This window comes from Coregonus clupeaformis, unplaced genomic scaffold (assembly GCF_020615455.1).
Source record: "Coregonus clupeaformis isolate EN_2021a unplaced genomic scaffold, ASM2061545v1 scaf2475, whole genome shotgun sequence".
Lineage (NCBI taxonomy): Eukaryota > Metazoa > Chordata > Actinopteri > Salmoniformes > Salmonidae > Coregonus > Coregonus clupeaformis.
Genome location: NW_025535929.1, coordinates 23,974 through 42,847, shown reverse-complemented (window position 1 = coordinate 42,847; position 18,874 = coordinate 23,974). Strand labels below are relative to the sequence as shown.

Genomic DNA, 18,874 nt, shown 5'->3' with positions numbered 1-18,874 from the left:
GAGGGTGGGACATTAAAGAAAGTTTTGACTTTGTTAGAGAAGGCTCTGGTCAGCAATACTCAGCAATACTCAGTCTGTGAGTGGCACAGTGGTCTAAGGCACTACATCGCAGTGCTAGCTGTGCCACTAGAGATCCTGGTTTGAATCCAGGCTCTGTCGTAGCCGGCCGCGACCGGGAGACCCATGGGGCGGCACACAATTGGACCAGCGTCGCCTAGGGTAGTGGAGGGAATGGCCGGCTCAGTTCGTAGAGCATGGTGTTTGCAACGCCAGGGTTGTGGGTTCGATTCCCACGGGGGGTATGAAAAAAAAAAAGTAACGTATGCACTAACTGTAAGTCGCTCTGGATAAGAGCGTCTGCTAAATGACTTAAACATGTTAAATGTAGAGGGCCCCGTAAACAGTTCCACAAACTTCAGCATGAGTGCGCTGACTGTGGAAGCACTAATCACTGGACCAAAGCTCAGTGTCAGATGCACCAGCTGTGCGTCAAGTGCTTTTCTCCGGGCCACATGAGCTTTGACTGTAGTGAGGCTGGGCAGCGACAGAACCCTGGATGTGGACAGACTGGCAGGTCTCAGGAAAACTAGAAAGCCTCCGTTCTGAGGAGGGCAATGTGGGGCATTCTTATTTTTCCTCCACTGATGATGATATCCAATCTGTTTATTCTTACTTTTGTGAGTCAGTACCCAAGAACAACACAGTCATTTTTCAGAACACAATGAGAATTACTCAGAATGACAGTTTGTTTTACACCACTGTGCTAGTACAGGATAAAGTTGAGCTGAAGGGGATGTTAGATAGTGGGTCCATGGCTACTACTCTGCGCGCAGATATTGTACCTCGGTTGAGGGAGGCAGGAGTGGTAGAGGGGAACTTTCTAGCTCCTTCAGACATCATCCTGGTGGGTTGTGGTGGGAACAAACTAGCCCAGTGGGCATGTGTGACTTAAAAATTCAACTTTATGGCTTCTGTTATGTAGTCCCAGTGCTTATTGTTGATGGGCAGGTTGATGAACTCATTGTGGGAACTAATGTGTTGAAGTCTCTGATTAGACAGTGAGTTTCTATGTGCTCACGCAGGTGCCCGAGAGCTGTGGCTGCACCAAGGGCTAAGCTATTGTGTGTTGTCTCTTCGTGTACAGGTATGTCATTTATTTTGTCAGAATTATGTTGTATATCATTTTACTTGTATTGTATAGTGTGTTGTTAGGCACTGAATGTGTCCCCTGTCGGTCTGTCCCCCTGTCGGTCTGTCACCTGTTTTTCTGTCTGTGTCCCAGGAGCCAGAGTAAATGCCAAAGACAACAAGTGGCTCACTCCTCTGCACCGGGCCTTGGCTTCCTGCAGTGAGGTACGTGTAGTGATACTGTCAGCCCTCACACACACTCCTGTGCATATGTGTTTGACTGTTAAGTGTGTTGTGATTTTTAAATGCACTTTAAACAAAGTTGAACATGATTTGAACTGTGTTCCTGTAGGAGGCTGTCCAGGTGTTATTGAAACACTCTACTGACGTGAACGCCAGGGACAAGAACTGGCAAACGCCGCTCCACATCGCTGCGGCCAATAAGGCAGTCCGCTGTGCCGAGGCCCTGGTCCCTCTCCTCAGCAACGTGAACGTGTCAGACCGGGCCGGGCGCACGGCGCTGCACCATGCAGCCTTCAGTGGACACCAGGAGGTTAGCAATTAGCATGGACATGATTACACACTGTAGTCTACACTTTATACCTGCCCTATCCCCACGTTGAGCTTACTGTGCATCCGATTACTTACAATGGTTGTATGTAGGGCTGTGACGGTAATTGGATAACCGTGACATTGACGGTTTTGGATGAAGAACACCATGAAAATAAAATTACCGTCAAAACCAAAAAGAAGTATGATTTTCTCTCCATAAAATGTTTTATCACCTTTATTTTAATGTAGATATACTTTATCCATAGCGGGAGTGTTAACTATTGATTATATGGTATTGTTTTGCTGACTTAGTTGGAGGAGATATAGACAGTTTAATAGATGGACTATCTTTTGATGCACCGCAATCACCAAATCTGCTCTATGCGCGAATAGGAGAGAATCTTTGAAGGTCAATTCAGGTTAATTGAAGAGGGGGGGGGTGAGGTGAAAAGTGGGGACCGGGGGTAACTATAGTACCTCTAGATCTATAGCCTACAGGCTGGGGGGTGGGTGGGTAGCCTCTGACCTCTGACCTTCACCTCTGACCTTTTTCATTGTTACAGTAGATCAGAGGAGTGAGGTGAAAAAGATGGCTCTCATTGCAAAAAAAACCCCATAACAACCTGTTTGGGCACATTTCAGTTTCACACCTAACGACGATGGAGAACCAGATGACTTGGCCAGCCTGTTTGCAGAATATGCGCAAAACCCATAGGCTACCTACTAAGAATTCCAGCACCACAAACGGGACACCGATAAGTGGCGAGCACTGCCAGACACTGGAACTCGTTATTTAGTCATAGGAATGGTGCCTTTACGAACGGTGGAGAAACCCGCCTTCAAATAAATGCTCTGGAAATTTGACAGACTATACGAGTTACCGGGGAGAAAGTATTTGTCTCAAACAGCGGTCCCTACCTTGTTCAACAAGGTGAAGGGGGAGGTTCAGGCAGAGCTAAAGGACGTAGATTTGTTTATTTTTGCACTGAATATGGACATGTGGTCAAGTGTAAATATGACTCCTTACATGAACCTAACAGTGCACTATCTGACGAAAGACTGGACACTGAAATCCAACTGTTTGGAAACAACCTACATTCCGGAATTCCTTGACTGGGCCCTTGACGAAAATCTAATGTCCTGTATCGCCACAGACAACAGGGCCAACATTGTGGCTGAAGTGAGGCAACTGAACTGGCCTTGGCTAAATTGCTTTGGCCACAATCTCCATCTCGCTGTCACCATCAATGTGAAGCCAGAGCACAGGCCGTGTTCTAGGCCTATGTAGAACTCTGGTGGGCACTTTTTAGCAGAGCTGGCGATTTAAAAGAGGGACCTAGTAAGGCCCAGACCGAGCTGAACCTCCCAATTCACAACCTCATTCTTGTGAGAAATGAAGTTTTAATAACTAAGCTGTAATAACCATTTATAGGCTATTCAATGTTAAAAGAATAAGCTATGCAAAATTATTGTTCATGAATAATTGTAATTCAGATGCCCGAGCAAATAAACAAACAAAATAGGCTAGTTTCCTTGAATCACTTAATGTTGCATTACCATAGGCCCATTGTTTTATTTAGCCAATCATACTCTAATTAAACCACTGATTATAATGAGTTAATAATGAGAATATAGAACATATTCTGGGAATCCTACATGTTACGTGTGTATACTATACCAGAAAGCATGATCATTAGCTTCTTCTGGATTGTTTTAAATCGCGTAGCCTGTCGGAAGGCAGCGGGTGCGGCGAATAGGCTTCCAAATAGATGACTGTTGAGTTGTGAATGTCAGTGAAAGAGAGGCTCAACCAGGCATATCGCAATTTTTCAAAATACAATGGAGGGAAAACAGTTTGGAAAGCAATTGGCTTATTGCTTCAAAGAGAAGAAGATGAAAATACTAATGTCTTTTTAATGATCAAAATCCTCAACTTAATTGAGGGAACAGTATTATTGGCATCGGCTATATCCCCGGTGAGTGTGCATATTCACTGTCTTTATCACTGGGTCAGTGCCACTTGAAAGTCGTGTTGAAAAAGATTCTGCTAATCTCTCTAGTCATATAAAGTGTAGTAGAATTGCGTGATTTTAAAATAATAAAAGGCCACATTTTTCCAGTGAAAAGAAACCTACTCCACCACCCGCTGCATTGAACAGCCTGTGATTGAGTTATATTATTAGCCTAAATTATGACTATCCAATTTACTAATCACATTAGGAATAGTCAGCTATTTTACATAAGTTCCGAGCTGGTCATGGGTGCACTTCAGCCACGCTCAAGGTCCTAAACGATATTATAACCGCAATTGATAATAGACAGTACTGTGCAGCCGTCTTCATCGACCTGGCCAAGGCTTTCGACTCTGTCAACCACCGCATTCTTATTGGCAGACTAAATAGCCTTGGTTTCTCAAATGACTGCCTCGCCTGGTTCACCAACTACTTCTCAGATAGAGTTCAGTGTGTCAAATCGGAGGGCCTGTTGTCTGGACCTATGGCAGTCTCTATGGGGGTGCCACAGGGTTCAATTCTTGGGCCGACACTTTTCTCCGTGTATATCAATGATGTCGCTCTTGCTGCTGGTGACTCTCAGATCCACCTCTACGCAGACGACACCATTTTGTATACATCTGGCCCTTCATTGGACACTGTGTTAACAAACCTCCAAACGAGCTTCAATGCCATACAACACTCCTTCAGTAGCCTCCAACTGCTCTTAAACACTAGTAAAACTAAATGTATGCTTTTCAATCGAACGCTGCTGGCACCCGCCCACCCGACTAGAATCACCACTCTCGACGGGTCTGACCTAGAGTATGTGGACAACTACAAATACCTAGGTGTCTGGTTAGACTGTAAACTCTCCTTCCAGACTCACATAAAGAATCTCCAATCCAAAGTTAAATCTAGAATCGGCTTCCTATTTCGCAAACAAAGCCTCCTTCACTCATGCTGCCAAACATGCCCTCGTAAAACTGACTATCCTACCGATCCTTGACTTCGGCGATGTCATTTACAAAATAGCCTCCAACACTCTACTCAGCAAACTGGATGTAGTCTATCACAGTGCCATCCGTTTTGTCTCCAAAGCCCCATACACTACCCACCACTGTGACCTGTACGCTCTTGTTGGCTGGTCCTCACTACATGTTCGTCGTCAAACCCACTGGCTCCAGGCCATCTATAAATCACTGCTAGGCAAATCCCCGCCTTATCTTAGCTCATTGGTCACCATAGCAGCACCCACCCGTAGTCTGCGCTCCAGCAGGTATATCTCACTGGTCATTCCCAAAGCCAACACCTCCTTTGGCCGCCATTCCTTCCAGTTCTCTGCTGCCAATGACTGGAACGAATTGCAAAAATCTCTGAAGCTGGAGACTCTTATCTCCCTCAATAACTTTAAGCATCAGTTGTCAGAGCACCTTACCGATCACTGCACCTGTACACAGCCCATCTGAAATTAGCCCACCCAACTACCTCATCCCTATATTGTTATTTATTTTGCTCTTTTGCACCCCGGTATCTCTATTTGCACATAATCTCTTGCACATCTAGCATTCCAGTGTTAATACTATTGTAATTATTCTGCACTATAGCCTATTTATTGCCTTACCTCCATAACTTGCTACATTTGCACACACTGTATATATATTTTCTGTTGTATTTTTGACTTTATGTTTTTTTACCCCAAATGTAACTCTGTGTTGTTTTTATCGCACTGCTTTGCTTTATCTTGGCCAGGTCGCAGTTGTAAATGAGAACTTGTTCTCAACTGGCTTACCTGGTTAAATAAAGGTGAACAATTTTTTTTTTTTTTTTTAAGTTTGCAAATGTGATGATGCATGGAATGCTTGATATTTTTCATGGAGAAAATTAGCTTCCCCAAACTTGAGAGCAAGACTGGCCTAAACGCGCTAATGTTTTCCTTTGCTAATGTCCGTCCCGCCCCCCTGTCAGCTGTCAGTTTTGTCGATGACCACGTACATAAGACACGCCAATCACCGACACCTGAAGTTCCATGACCATCACAGCCCTAGTTGTATGCTTGAGTTTGTTCAGAGGAGGCTTTGAATAAAATCCGATCTGAGTGTGAAATGCCTTACTGAGGGTAAATGGAAGCTCCTCTTGTGCCCGGCTCAGCCTTATACAGTTTAAGGTACTTTACCGTATCCATTTCAGTAAGGCCAGATTGTCCAAATTCTACCCAAATATTGATGGTACATGTGACAGGTGTAAAAGCTCCTTGGCGGACTTGACCCACATGTTCTGGTCCTGTCCCCGTCTGGCAGATTATTTGTCCACTATTTAAAACCCTTTCTGAAGCATTTGATATAAAGTTGCAGCCTAGTGCAGAAATTGCTATTTTTGGAGTACCAAACAACAATCCTTCTCTGACCAATAGACAGCTAGATGCCATTGCCTTTGCCTCCATGTTAGCCCGCAGAAGGATTTTATTGGATTGGAAATCTATCAATCCTCCCTTAGCCTCTCTTTGGCTCAAAGATCTGAAGCTGTTCCTAAAATGAGAAAAAATGAAGTTACCATTCGAGGGTCAACCAACTCATTTTATTCCTCCTGGGACCCGATGATATCCTATTTTGAACAGCTCCAAACACTTCCTCCAGATTAGTACTCTTGGCCCCACCTTGAGATTACTGCTATATAGGCCTATAAAATCACTTAATCACCTGAAATTGTTAGGCTATTACATTTTTGCTTGAAGTAACGTTGTTGTATACTTTTGTTTTGTTTTCTGACATGTAACTCAATTACTTTCCCTTTCTTTTTAAATGTGTTTGGAGGCATTCTGGGGGAGGGGGAGGTCAAAGGGGGGACTAAAAGGGGAGAAATGTACCATGTCTTTACATGTTATCTTTCATTCATTGTGAATACAAAATATATAATTTTAAAGGGAAGGCTTTGAAGCCAGATTTAGCGGATTTTGCTGTTTAGTTTTCCTCAACCTGTGTTTTGTTTCTCTCTCCTCTCCCTGTTAGATGGTGAGGCTGCTTCTCTCCAGAGGAGCCAACATTAATGCCTTTGACAAGAAGGATCGCCGAGCAATCCACTGGGCTGCTTACATGGGTGATGAGTTTACCACATCATTTACATTCTGACTAATGTCCTTTATACCAATGAATGAATGAATGAATGGACTGTGTGTTAGTCTCACAGCTCAGCTGTATGAGCCACGTCTAGTGTGTTATTATGTCAGAATCATGTACTAAGTAGGTTGATTAGATGTTTTCAGTTGTACTAACATGATGTAGGTGTTGCTTATGGTGCTGTGTACCACTGTAAACTAATCTATCTCTCCCTCTCTCTGCCTATCTCTCTGTGTTTGTATCTCTGTTTCTCTCTTAACCCCCTTACTATCTCCCTCCCTCTCTCTCTCTCTCTCTCTCTCTCTCTCTCTCTCTCTCTCTCTCTCTCTCTCTCTCTCTCTCTCTCTCTCTCTATTTATCCCTCCCCTTCTCTCTCTACCATAGGGCACATTGAGGTGGTGAAACTGCTGGCCTCTCATGGATCAGAGGTGTCCTGTAAAAACAAGAAGGCCTACACCCCTCTCCACTCTGCAGCCTCCAGTGGAATGATCAGTGTGGTCAAGTACCTCCTGGACCTTGGTGTGGATGTGAGTCAACACGCATTCAAATGTGTAGGGGGTTTTTCATAATAGTAATGAAGAGAGAGAGGTTAGAGCCAGTGATTTGGACCAGGGGGTTTTTCATAACCAAGTAATGAAGAGAGAGAGGTTGGACCAGGGGGTTTTCAGAACCAAGTAATGAAGAGAGAGAGGTTGGACCAGGGGGTTTTTCATAACCAAGTAATGAAGAGAGAGAGGTTGGACCAGGGGGTTTTTCATAACCAAGTAATGAAGAGAGAGAGGTTGGACCAGGGGGTTTTTCATAACCAAGTAATGAAGAGAGAGAGGTTGGACCAGGGGGTTTTCAGAACCAAGTAATGAAGAGAGAGAGGTTGGACCAGGGGGTTTTTCATAACCAAGTAATGAAGAGAGAGAGGTTGGACCAGGGGGTTTTCATAACCAAGTAATGAAGAGAGAGAGGTTGGACCAGGGGGTTTTCATAACCAAGTAATGAAGAGAGAGAGGTTGGACCAGGGGGTTTTTCATAACCAAGTAATGAAGAGAGAGAGGTTGGACCAGGGGGTTTTTCATAACCAAGTAATGAAGAGAGAGAGGTTGGACCAGGGGGTTTTCATAACCAAGTAATGAAGAGAGAGAGGTTGGACCAGGGGGTTTTTCATAACCAAGTAATGAAGAGAGAGAGGTTGGACCAGGGGGTTTTCAGAACCAAGTAATGAAGAGAGAGAGGTTGGACCAGGGGGGTTTCAGAACCAAGTAATGAAGAGAGAGAGGTTGGACCAGGGGGTTTTTCATAACCAAGTAATGAAGAGAGAGAGGTTGGACCAGGGGGTTTTTCATAACCAAGTAATGAAGAGAGAGAGGTTGGACCAGGGGTTTTTCATAACCAAGTAATGAAGAGAGAGAGGTTGGACCAGGGGGTTTTTCAGAACCAAGTAATGAAGAGAGAGAGGTTGGACCAGGGGGTTTTTCATAACCAAGTAATGAAGAGAGAGAGGTTGGACCAGGGGGTTTTCATAACCAAGTAATGAAGAGAGAGAGGTTGGACCAGGGGGTTTTCATAACCAAGTAATGAAGAGAGAGAGGTTGGACCAGGGGGTTTTTCATAACCAAGTAATGAAGAGAGAGAGGTTGGACCAGGGGTTTTTCATAACCAAGTAATGAAGAGAGAGAGGTTGGACCAGGGGTTTTTCATAACCAAGTAATGAAGAGAGAGAGGTTGGACCAGGGGGTTTTTCATAACCAAGTAATGAAGAGAGAGAGGTTGGACCAGGGGGTTTTCATAACCAAGTAATGAAGAGAGAGAGGTTGGACCAGGGGGTTTTTCATAACCAAGTAATGAAGAGAGAGAGTTTGGACCAGGGGGTTTTTCATAACCAAGTAATGAAGAGAGAGAGGTTGGACCAGGGGGTTTTCATAACCAAGTAATGAAGAGAGAGAGGTTGGACCAGGGGGTTTTCAGAACCAAGTAATGAAGAGAGAGAGGTTGGACCAGGGGGTTTTTCAGAACCAAGTAATGAAGAGAGAGAGGTTGGACCAGGGGGTTTTCATAACCAAGTAATGAAGAGAGAGAGGTTGGACCAGGGGGTTTTTCATAACCAAGTAATGAAGAGAGAGAGGTTGGACCAGGGGGTTTTCAGAACCAAGTAATGAAGAGAGAGAGGTTGGACCAGGGGGTTTTCATAACCAAGTAATGAAGAGAGAGAGGTTGGACCAGGGGGTTTTCAGAACCAAGTAATGAAGAGAGAGAGGTTGGACCAGGGGGTTTTCATAACCAAGTAATGAAGAGAGAGAGGTTGGACCAGGGGGTTTTCATAACCAAGTAATGAAGAGAGAGAGGTTGGACCAGGGGGTTTTCATAACCAAGTAATGAAGAGAGAGAGGTTGGACCAGGGGGTTTTCATAACCAAGTAATGAAGAGAGAGAGGTTGGACCAGGGGGTTTTCATAACCAAGTAATGAAGAGAGAGAGGTTGGACCAGGGGGTTTTCATAACCAAGTAATGAAGAGAGAGAGGTTGGACCAGGGGGTTTTTCAGAACCAAGTAATGAAGAGAGAGAGGTTGGACCAGGGGGTTTTCAGAACCAAGTGACCTGATCAGGAATGTATTGTTTTGTTCCCCCCCTCTCTCTCTCTCTCTCCACTCTTTTCCCTCCCTTGCTCCCTCCAGATAAATTAGCCCAATGGGTACGGTAACACCCCCTCCACGTGGCATGCTACAACGGGCAGGATGTGGTGGTGAATGAGCTGATCGAGTGTGGCGCCAACGTGAACCAGGTGTACGAGAAGGGTTTCGCCCCACTCCACTTCACGGCCGCCTCGCGCCATGGGGCGCTCTGCCTGGAGCTGCTGGTGGGCAACGGGGCCCTCGTCAACATCAAGGTGAGGAGACCGGATGACCAACACTGTGTCTGAACTAAATAACACCCTATTCCCTATGTAGTGCACTACTTTTGACCAGGGGCCCATAGAGCAAGGAGCCGTGATGACACTGCCTGTGTCCCAAATGGCACCCTGTTCCCTTTTATAAGTACACTACTTTGGTTCAAAAAGTAGTGTACTTATAAATAGGGTGCCATTTGGGACGCACACACTGACGCAGCACATGGCTTAGTATTTGGCCCTGGTCTACATTCAAATACCAATGGAATAGGCCTAACAATGCAAACTAAATGCCATCAAGCGCTCCTCCAATACGTGTTTGATTTTGCCTGTGGTCAGCAGCACAGACTGCCGTGTGAACCATCTTTGTCTTTCTATCTGCAGAGTAAAGATGGAAAGACCCCCCTCCACATGACGGCCATCCACGGACGCTTCTCCAGATCTCAAGCCATCATCCAGAATGGTGAGTCGCTGTGAATGCTCTCAACTGAATATATATGAACCAGTAGGCTCTTCAGCATTGTCTTTTGTCTTCAAACCATGATTCACTGGCACAGAGCAATGTTACTTGCAATGTGGTTGAACATGAAGCTTCATGAGGCCTCTAGGGTCAAGTGGTTGACGTGTGTGTGTGTCTGTGTGTGTGTATGTGTGTGTGTGTGTGTGTGTGTGTCTGTGTGTGTCTGTGTGTGTCTGTGTGTGTGTGTGTGTGTGTTCTGTAGGTGCTGAGATCGACTGTGAAGAAAAGAATGGAAACACACCTCTGCACATCTCTGCTCGCTACGGCCATGAGTTACTCATCAATACACTCATCACGAACGGAGCTGACACAGCCAAGTGAGAACACACACAGTTTCCAGCAAAAATGCAACATGCATCTGCAATTCTGTCATTGACCGAATTCCCGCTTGGAGACTATGCTCAACACATTGTGGTGTGTGGGGGTTGATAGACAGGGCATTGCAGCATGCTGATGTGTTGATCTGCTGTGGGGTTTAATGAGGACTGTGATGTGGTGCTGTTTCCAATCTTAGCTGAATCAACTGTAAGTCGCTCTGGATAAGAGTGTCTGCTTAAAGTCTAAAATGTAAAAAATGTGTTGCAGGCGAGGCGTCCATGGGATGTTCCGCCTCCACCTGTCTGCTCTCAGTGGGTTCTCTGACTGCTGTCGGAAGCTCCTCTCATCAGGCTTTGATATAGACACCCCTGACGACTTTGGAAGGACCTGTTTACATGCTGCAGCAGCTGTTGGGTGAGTGGACTGGTCCAGGCTTTACACCAAGGAATATTTAGTTCATGAACTGGAAAGCCACCAGAAAGAACAAACACATATTCACACTCTTACATTTCACATTGTTTAGCAGTATAAAAAAATCGTATAGATCATTAGTGCGGTATCATTTCTGTATAATGTGGTTCCATGCCATGGTGGTATTGACTTGCGCTCTGGTCTAAATTGTCTTTATATCTTCTTGAAAGAGAAGAGAAACCTGCAAACTGTTCTTGCTAGTATCACTTTTTATTATTGCTTTTATTAGCATTATAAAAACAGTGATACTAGCAAGAGCAGTGTACGGGTTTCTCTTTTCTTTAAGGTTCTCATTGTTACCATCCACCTGATAGCTCAGATGTGAAAGGGCCTTTCTGAACTTGATATCTTGTTACCATCCACCTGATAGCTCAGATGTACGAGAGCCTTTCTGAACTTGATATCTTGTTACCATCCACCTGATAGCTCAGATGTACGAGAGCCTTTCTGAACTTGATATCTTGTTACCATTCACCTGATAGCTCAGATGTACGAGGGCCTTTCTGAACTTGATATCTTGTTACCAGGAACCTGGACTGTCTGAATCTGCTGCTCAACACAGGGGCAGACTTCAACAGAAAGGACAGCTTCGGAAGGTCTGTCTGTGGCATCAAATAACTTTCATATGTGATCTTTATGATAATGGGGAATATAGTATAGGGGCATATAGGAATTATTAGGGGAAATATTGGGCGGCAGGTAGCCTAGCGGTTAAGAGCGTTGGGTCAGTAACCGAAAGGTTGCTGGTTCAAATCCCCTAGCTGACTAGGTGAAAAATGTGTCTATGTGCACTGCAGCAAGGCACTTAACGCTAATTGCTCCTGTAAGTCGCACTGGATAAGAGTGTCTGCTAAATGACGTAAATGTAAAATGTAAATGTTTTACAGCTCCAATAAGCTGTTTCTGTTGTTGATGTTGAATGGTTTCTGTGCGTTCTTCTAGGAGTCCTCTGCATTATGCGGCAGCCAATTGTAACTACCAGTGTCTGTTTGCCTTGGTGGGGTCTGGGGCCAGTGTGAACGATCTGGATAAAAGGGGGTTGCACCCCGCTCCACTACGCTGCTGCCTCCGACACAGACGGAAAGTACGTCTCACACCTCTCTTACTGTTGTGTGTGTTGTGGTGCCATGACCTTTCACATTTCACTGTAGTCTGGAGAGTATGTTGTGGTGCCATGACCTTTCACATTTCACTGTAGTCTGGAGAGTATGTTGTGGTGCCATGACCTTTCACATTTCACTGTAGTCTGGAGAGTATGTTGTGGTGCCATGACCTTTCACATTTCACTGTAGTCTGGAGAGTATGTTGTGGTGCCATGACCTTTCACATTTCACTGTAGTCTAGAGTATGTTGTTGGCCGTGTTTGAATACATACTAGTGTTAAATCTGCAGTGTGAAAGCTTGGCCACGTCTCCTTTGGGAAAGTGTCTCTGCTTGCTTATCTGTCTGTCTTGATGTTGGTATAATGATTAGTGAACTCTTGACCTCTGACCTCTAGGTGTCTGGAATATTTGCTGCGAAACGACGCTAACCCAGGGATCAGGGACAATCAGGGCTACAACGCAGTCCATTACGCGTCTGCGTACGGACACCGCCTCTGTCTGGAGCTGGTGAGTCAGAACCACAGGGGACTAGACGCCCTGCATTCACAGACCATTTTGTCTGCGTCCCAAATGGATGTAGGGCCCATAGGGCTCTGGTCAAAAGTAATGCACTATATAGGGAATAGGGTGCCATTTGGGACAGACGTTGATATTCAGTAGGTTTTAAGGTGTGGTTGCATGTTTGTCGTGGCCGCATCGTCACTCTTGATGTTCTTTTTCCAGATTGCAAGTGAAACACCTTTAGATGTGGTAAGTACCAGTTGGTTACTTTTCCTCACACTAGCTTGTTTAAGATACGAATGCAACACCCCAGTATGTCTGCAGGGGCTGGTCACTGAGATTTACAACATGAAACATGCTACTAGACTAACCTTCAAAGTAAATATGTTACAAGTCTAAACTGGCCCGTCCTTGTCTTTCCCCAGCTAATGGAAACCTCAGGGACAGACATCCTGAACGACTCTGATGTCAGAGCTCCCATCAGCCCCCTACACTTAGCTGTGAGTAAAGCCTACCTGCTCCTGTAGGGGTCTCGCCACATGACAAATGGCACCCTATTCCCTATTTAGTGCACTACTTTTGACCAGAACCTTATGGGCCCAGATCAAAAGTACTGCACTACATGGGAAATAGGGTGCTATCTGGGATGCAGGCATGGTGTTGTTTTTCCACGAAAAGTTGATTGTCCAGACACTCACACACCATGTTCCTATCTGTTCCTGATTAGTGTAAAATACATGCATATTTTGACACGGTGATGATGAGGATGATTTCCTTATTTTGCCATTTGAGTTAATCAACCTCCAACAGAGGAGTAGTAGTGTGTTTGTTTCTAAATCTCACGCTTGGCAGGGACCTTCGATGTTGATGCTGGGCGGGAGAAAAAAATGGGCACCCGATTTGAGAGACACTGGTCTACTTTAGAGGTCTAGGACTGTTTCTGTTCAGGCATACCACTGGTCTACTATAGGACATTGAATATATTAAGAGTGTATATCTGTTCAGGCGCACCACTGGTCTACTATAGGACATTGATTATATTAGGAGTGTATTTCTGTTCAGGCATACCACTGGTCTACTATAGGACATTGATTATATTAGGAGTGTATATCTGTTCTGGCATACCACTGGTCTACTATAGGACATTGATTATATTAGGAGTGTATATCTGTTCTGGCATACCACTGGTCTACTATAGGACATTGATTATATTAGGAGTGTATATCTGTTCAGGCATACCACTGGACTTTGCTTCAGACTGTGTGTTTGTTTCCATTCAGGCGTACCACGGCCACCACCATGCTATGGAGGTCCTGGTTCAGTCTCTGCTGGATCTAGACGTGAGGAACAGCCAGGGGCGCACCCCTCTGGACCTGAATGCCTTTAAAGGCCATGTGGAGTGTGTTGACGTCCTCATCAACCAGGGAGCCTCCATCCTGGTTAAAGACTTCACCCTGAAGAGGACCCCCATCCACGCTGCAGGTACGCATAGGATATCACGTAAGACCTAGAGATTCTGTAATTCAAAAGTTTTCCTTACCAAGATGGACATTTGTTTGGTCATGTTGCTAGGACGCCAATGTCCACTCTAGGGATATTATATAGCATAGTGTGAAAATGCCCACTACACACTGATCTAAGGTCATTTTTTGTCATTATTGCTGAGGATCTGGGGAGGGTAAGCTGATCCTAGATCAGTGCACAGGGGGACTTCTATCCAGAGCCAGGTACACAGCTAGCAGGTGACAGGCTTCGAGGGCCTCAGTCCCAAAATGTTTTATTATCTGCTGTGTTAACATCATGAGGATGTCATCTACCAATACCACTGTTCTAGAAATCTGTCTGTTCATGTGAAGGTAATAGTCGTCCAGCAATCAGCTCATATCCTCTCTGTTTAGCCTCCTCTAGCTACCAACGGTCAATCATCTCACATTCTTATATCCTCTCTGTTTATCCTCCTCTAGCTACCAACGGTCAATCATCTCACATTCTTATATCCTCTCTGTTTATCCTCCTCTAGCTACCAACGGTCATTCGGAGTGTTTGCGTTTGCTGATTGGAAATGCTGACCTCCAGAGTCCAGTGGACGTTCAAGACGGGAATGGACAGTAAGTCAATTGGGTTTTGGATACAATTCCTGAAATAAAGAGATTTTGACACTAGTTCTACGTCCCAAATGGCACCCTATGCCCTACTTGGTGCACTACTTTAAACCAGAACCCTATGGGCTCGGGTCAAAAGTAGTGTACCATATAGGGAATAGGTTGCCATTTGGGACTCAGCCTGGTTATTACCAGTTTGTAATATGACCTTGTTGTCTTGTGTATCAGAACCCCTCTGATGCTGTCGGTGCTGAGCGGACACACAGACTGTGTGTACTCACTGCTCAACAAGGGAGCCAGCGTAGAAGCCAAAGACAAGTGGGGCAGAACAGCGCTACACAGAGGGGTGAGGAGGAGAGCTGGCTGTATACGCTCACACACAGAAAGAGACGGGGAGGCTCAAATATACATATTATCTTCAGAAAAGTAGTTGTCCATGGGTAGTGGTGTATTCATCCCTGTAGGGGGACCTGTCTCCAGACATCATTTGTAATAATTGATGATTCATTATTATATCATTGATTATTAGTTATTCAAATCCATTCTTGTCTCCCCGCCCTTCCTCCCAGGCGTTGACGGGTCATGAGGAGTGTGTGGAGGCCCTGCTGCAGCACAGCGCCAGCTTCCTGGTTCGGGACTGTAAGGGGCGGACCCCTGTCCACCTGGTGGCGGCATCCGGACACATCGGGGTGCTGGGGGGCTCCTACACGCCGCCCAGTCAGTGGAGACCCTCCCCGTCATCACAGACAACCAGGGCTACACGCCACTACACTGGGCCTGCTACAACGGTACGTACTGGACTAACGGAACACTAGATCTTTTCTGATTTTCTCTCTTCAGCACCGTAAACATGTCCCTGAATTAGGCAGGCCATACAACTAGGGGTGTAACGATTCGATTTGTATCACGATTCGTGGTTGTCGATACGATTCAAGGACGATATTGGTTCATTTAGAACGATACGATCCGAAACGATTCAGTGACTTGAAATCGATTCAGTAACCTTTTAGCCAAAAATTCAACCAGTGTGACTGAAATAAATACCTGGATACTGGACAGTGCAGGTGAAGTTTCCTAGATTCCTGTTCCTTGTAAGGACCGCAATGGTGGCTTGATAATTTCTCGCTCGTCGGCTTCTCCTCTGTCGTCCGCCATGCTATGTTTTGTTGTCTTTGCGCCTTTGCGCTGCTGCTGGCGTGGGGCGATGACGTCACGGATAGGCAGACTGAATCGAGTAATGTTTAAAGCCTTTATCATTAAAAGTGCTAAGAAAAAACATCCATATAAAGTCTGACGTGCTTAAATCCAATGGGTTATTTCCTAGTATCGATACAATCGATTTATTACATTTTAAAACGATGTTAGAGTGATATATGTTGTCCAAAAGGCCAACTCGCCGAGCACAGATCGATGTAGTTGGATCATAGGAATATAAATCGATACATCGATGTAGTAGATGGATCGTTACACCCCTACATACAACGGTACGTACTGACTAACTGGACTGTAGCTCTGTTCTCTCCTCCATGAAGTGTACACTCATTCACTCCCTCTTGTGGCTTGAAAAGCATTCGATTGGTGTGGACGGAGCCATGTGGGGGAATGAACAAGACTACAACAGAATTAGGGGTTATGACTCTCAGTGGAGGACCTTACACTGAAACAGGACTTTGTCAGGGATTGACATAGCATATGTTGTAGCTAAAACATATTTTGTGACTTCACCATTGTCAGATGTGTAGCTTTCTCTGAGAGTATTGTTGTGGTCTGCAGCGACGTCATCTTTTTCCGGTATGAATCAATCTTCCACTAGGCCATGACACGTGTGTAGAGGTGCTGCTGGAACAGGAGGTTTTCCACAAGACCGAGGGCAACTCGTTCAGCCCCCTCCACTGTGCTGTGATCAATGACAACGAGGGGGCTGCAGAGATGCTGATTGACACTCTGGGGCCGGCCATTGTCAACGCCACTGACACCAAGAACGGGTAACTACAGCACATGACAAAGTCCTTTTCTTCTGGAGAATAATGTTGTCTTGGGAATAAAATGACCTCTGGGGTTGGATGAGGGATTGTAGATTACTTTTAATACATCTATTAGTGATTTTATATTTCTATGGTATAAACAGGGTTAATTGAACAAACTTGTTTACAACAGTCCTACATGATATCGGTGAAATAAGTTTCCTCTCTCTCCAGGACCCCCCTGCATGCGGCGGCTTTCACGGACCACGTGGAGTGTCTTCAGCTGCTGCTAGGCCACAACGCCCAGGTCAACTCCCCCGATGCCTCCGGGAAGACCTCCCTCATGATGGCTGCTGAGAACGGACAAACCAACGCTGTCGGTACGCAGCCCCCTCTCCTCCGCTTTGCCTCGCCCAGCCGGCTTAAGTTCAACATGTCTGTTTTACATTTTAATAAGTCGCTTAATTTCCTAATTGAGTTTCTTTATGTTTCTCTGTCTGTGTCAGAGCTGTTGGTGAGCAGTGCCAAAGCAGAGCTCACCCTGCAGGATGCAGTCAAGAACACTGCTCTTCATCTGGCCTGCAGTAAGGTGAGCATCCCCACATGAAGATGACGTTCATCTGAACAGTTGGCTCTCTCTGGTTGAAATTTTGGTCTGACATGTTTGACTCTGGTTTTTAAAGGGGCATGAAACCAGTGCCTTGTTGATATTGGAGAAGATTACAGACAGGAACCTCATCAACTCGACTAACGCAGCCTTACAGACGTACGTATGGTTCAGCTGTATTAATTGGGCCAGAAGAATTAGAAGAAGTGCACTATATAGGGAATAGTCTGGCATTTGGGAGGTATCCTCATTTGCTGCTGGCTAATCTGACGGTACTTTCTCCTCAGGCCGTTACACGTTGCAGCCAGAAATGGTCTGACGGTGGTGGTTCAGGAGCTACTAGTGAAGGGTGCTAGCGTGCTAGCAGTCGATGAGAATGGTAAGATCCATAACGCTAACACCGTTTTCTTCTGTACTTCTCTTCTCAATGTGTCCACAAATGTTTCTCTCTAGTCCACTGCTTGGTTATTGTCTTAACTTTGTATCTCCTAGCCTGCTGTTATTTCATGTTTTTCACCAAAAGTGTTATAGTAAACGGTGATGCTCCTGAAGTGACCCTCTGCTGTTCTGTTTGAACCCCTCAGGTTACACGCCTGCCTTGGCCTGCGCCCCCAACAAAGACGTGGCGGACTGCCTGGCGCTGATCCTGGCCACCATGATGCCCGTGTCCCCCTGCAACCCGGCGCCCAGCCTGTCCTTCAGTGCCATTAACCACTACACCACCAGCCCCTCCAAGAGTGTGACCTTCGACAGCCTGCCCGTGCTGCGCAGCGAGCACAGCTCCTACTGCAGCTTCAACAACATCGGCCACCGCGACCACGATGGAGGCTTCTACAAGGATGAGGAACTCAACGACTCAGACTCAGAGACATACTGAGGGGGGGTGGTGGTCGCTGCCCAGGAGGGGAGCCAAGGGCAGGCGGATGGACAGTGAAGTGGGGCAGAGGCCACAAACAAATCCACACATACACACCGTGTCTTAAATCACCACAGCCAGCTTTGGGAGGGCACGAGCCGAGACAGTCCGCACAGGAGCCTTAAGAGTCCCGCAGTTGGAGAGAGAGAAATGGAGGGAGGGAGGAGGGGGGAGGCACAACAGGCTGGCTGGCCACACTCATCCTCTCATACCACCAGGTGTCCTTCCAGCAGATACTGGACTTCGACCTGGAACTGCTGCTGCTATACCCCACCTTTACCTTTACCCACAAAGGTCCTAAACGGTAGAAACTGTCCAGCCAACAGACAGACGGACACCTTATGGCGGCAATAACCTGTAGTCCAAGGGGATAGTAGCACTTCACTGAGTGAAAAACAGACATGGACCAAAAGATGTGGAAGAAGCCTTTTCAAAACCTGTTTTGACAGTAGAAATGGGATTGAGCGTTTTGGCCTGAGAAAAAACATAAGGAGTGATGTTTCATTTAAGTTTTATGAGAGTGATGGTCATGTTTATCCGCACACTAAGACAGTCAGAACGCACCTAGCCTCTTGTCTGTAATCCATGTGGGAGGAGGGGAAATCATTTATTTTTTATGAACAAACATTTTAATAATATCATTCATGTCTTAAGCTCCTGACCCTCTGTGGGAACCAAAGAATCGTAGTATTTGCTCTCATGAGTAA

The 18,874-nt window shown here is 45.7% G+C and overlaps 1 pseudogene; it reads left to right on the top strand.

Moving 5' to 3' along the window:
- Nucleotides 1-1,134: 1,134 nt before the first annotated feature.
- LOC123481297 lies at nt 1,135-18,323 on the top strand (annotated as a pseudogene).
- Nucleotides 18,324-18,874: the final 551 nt, after the last annotated feature.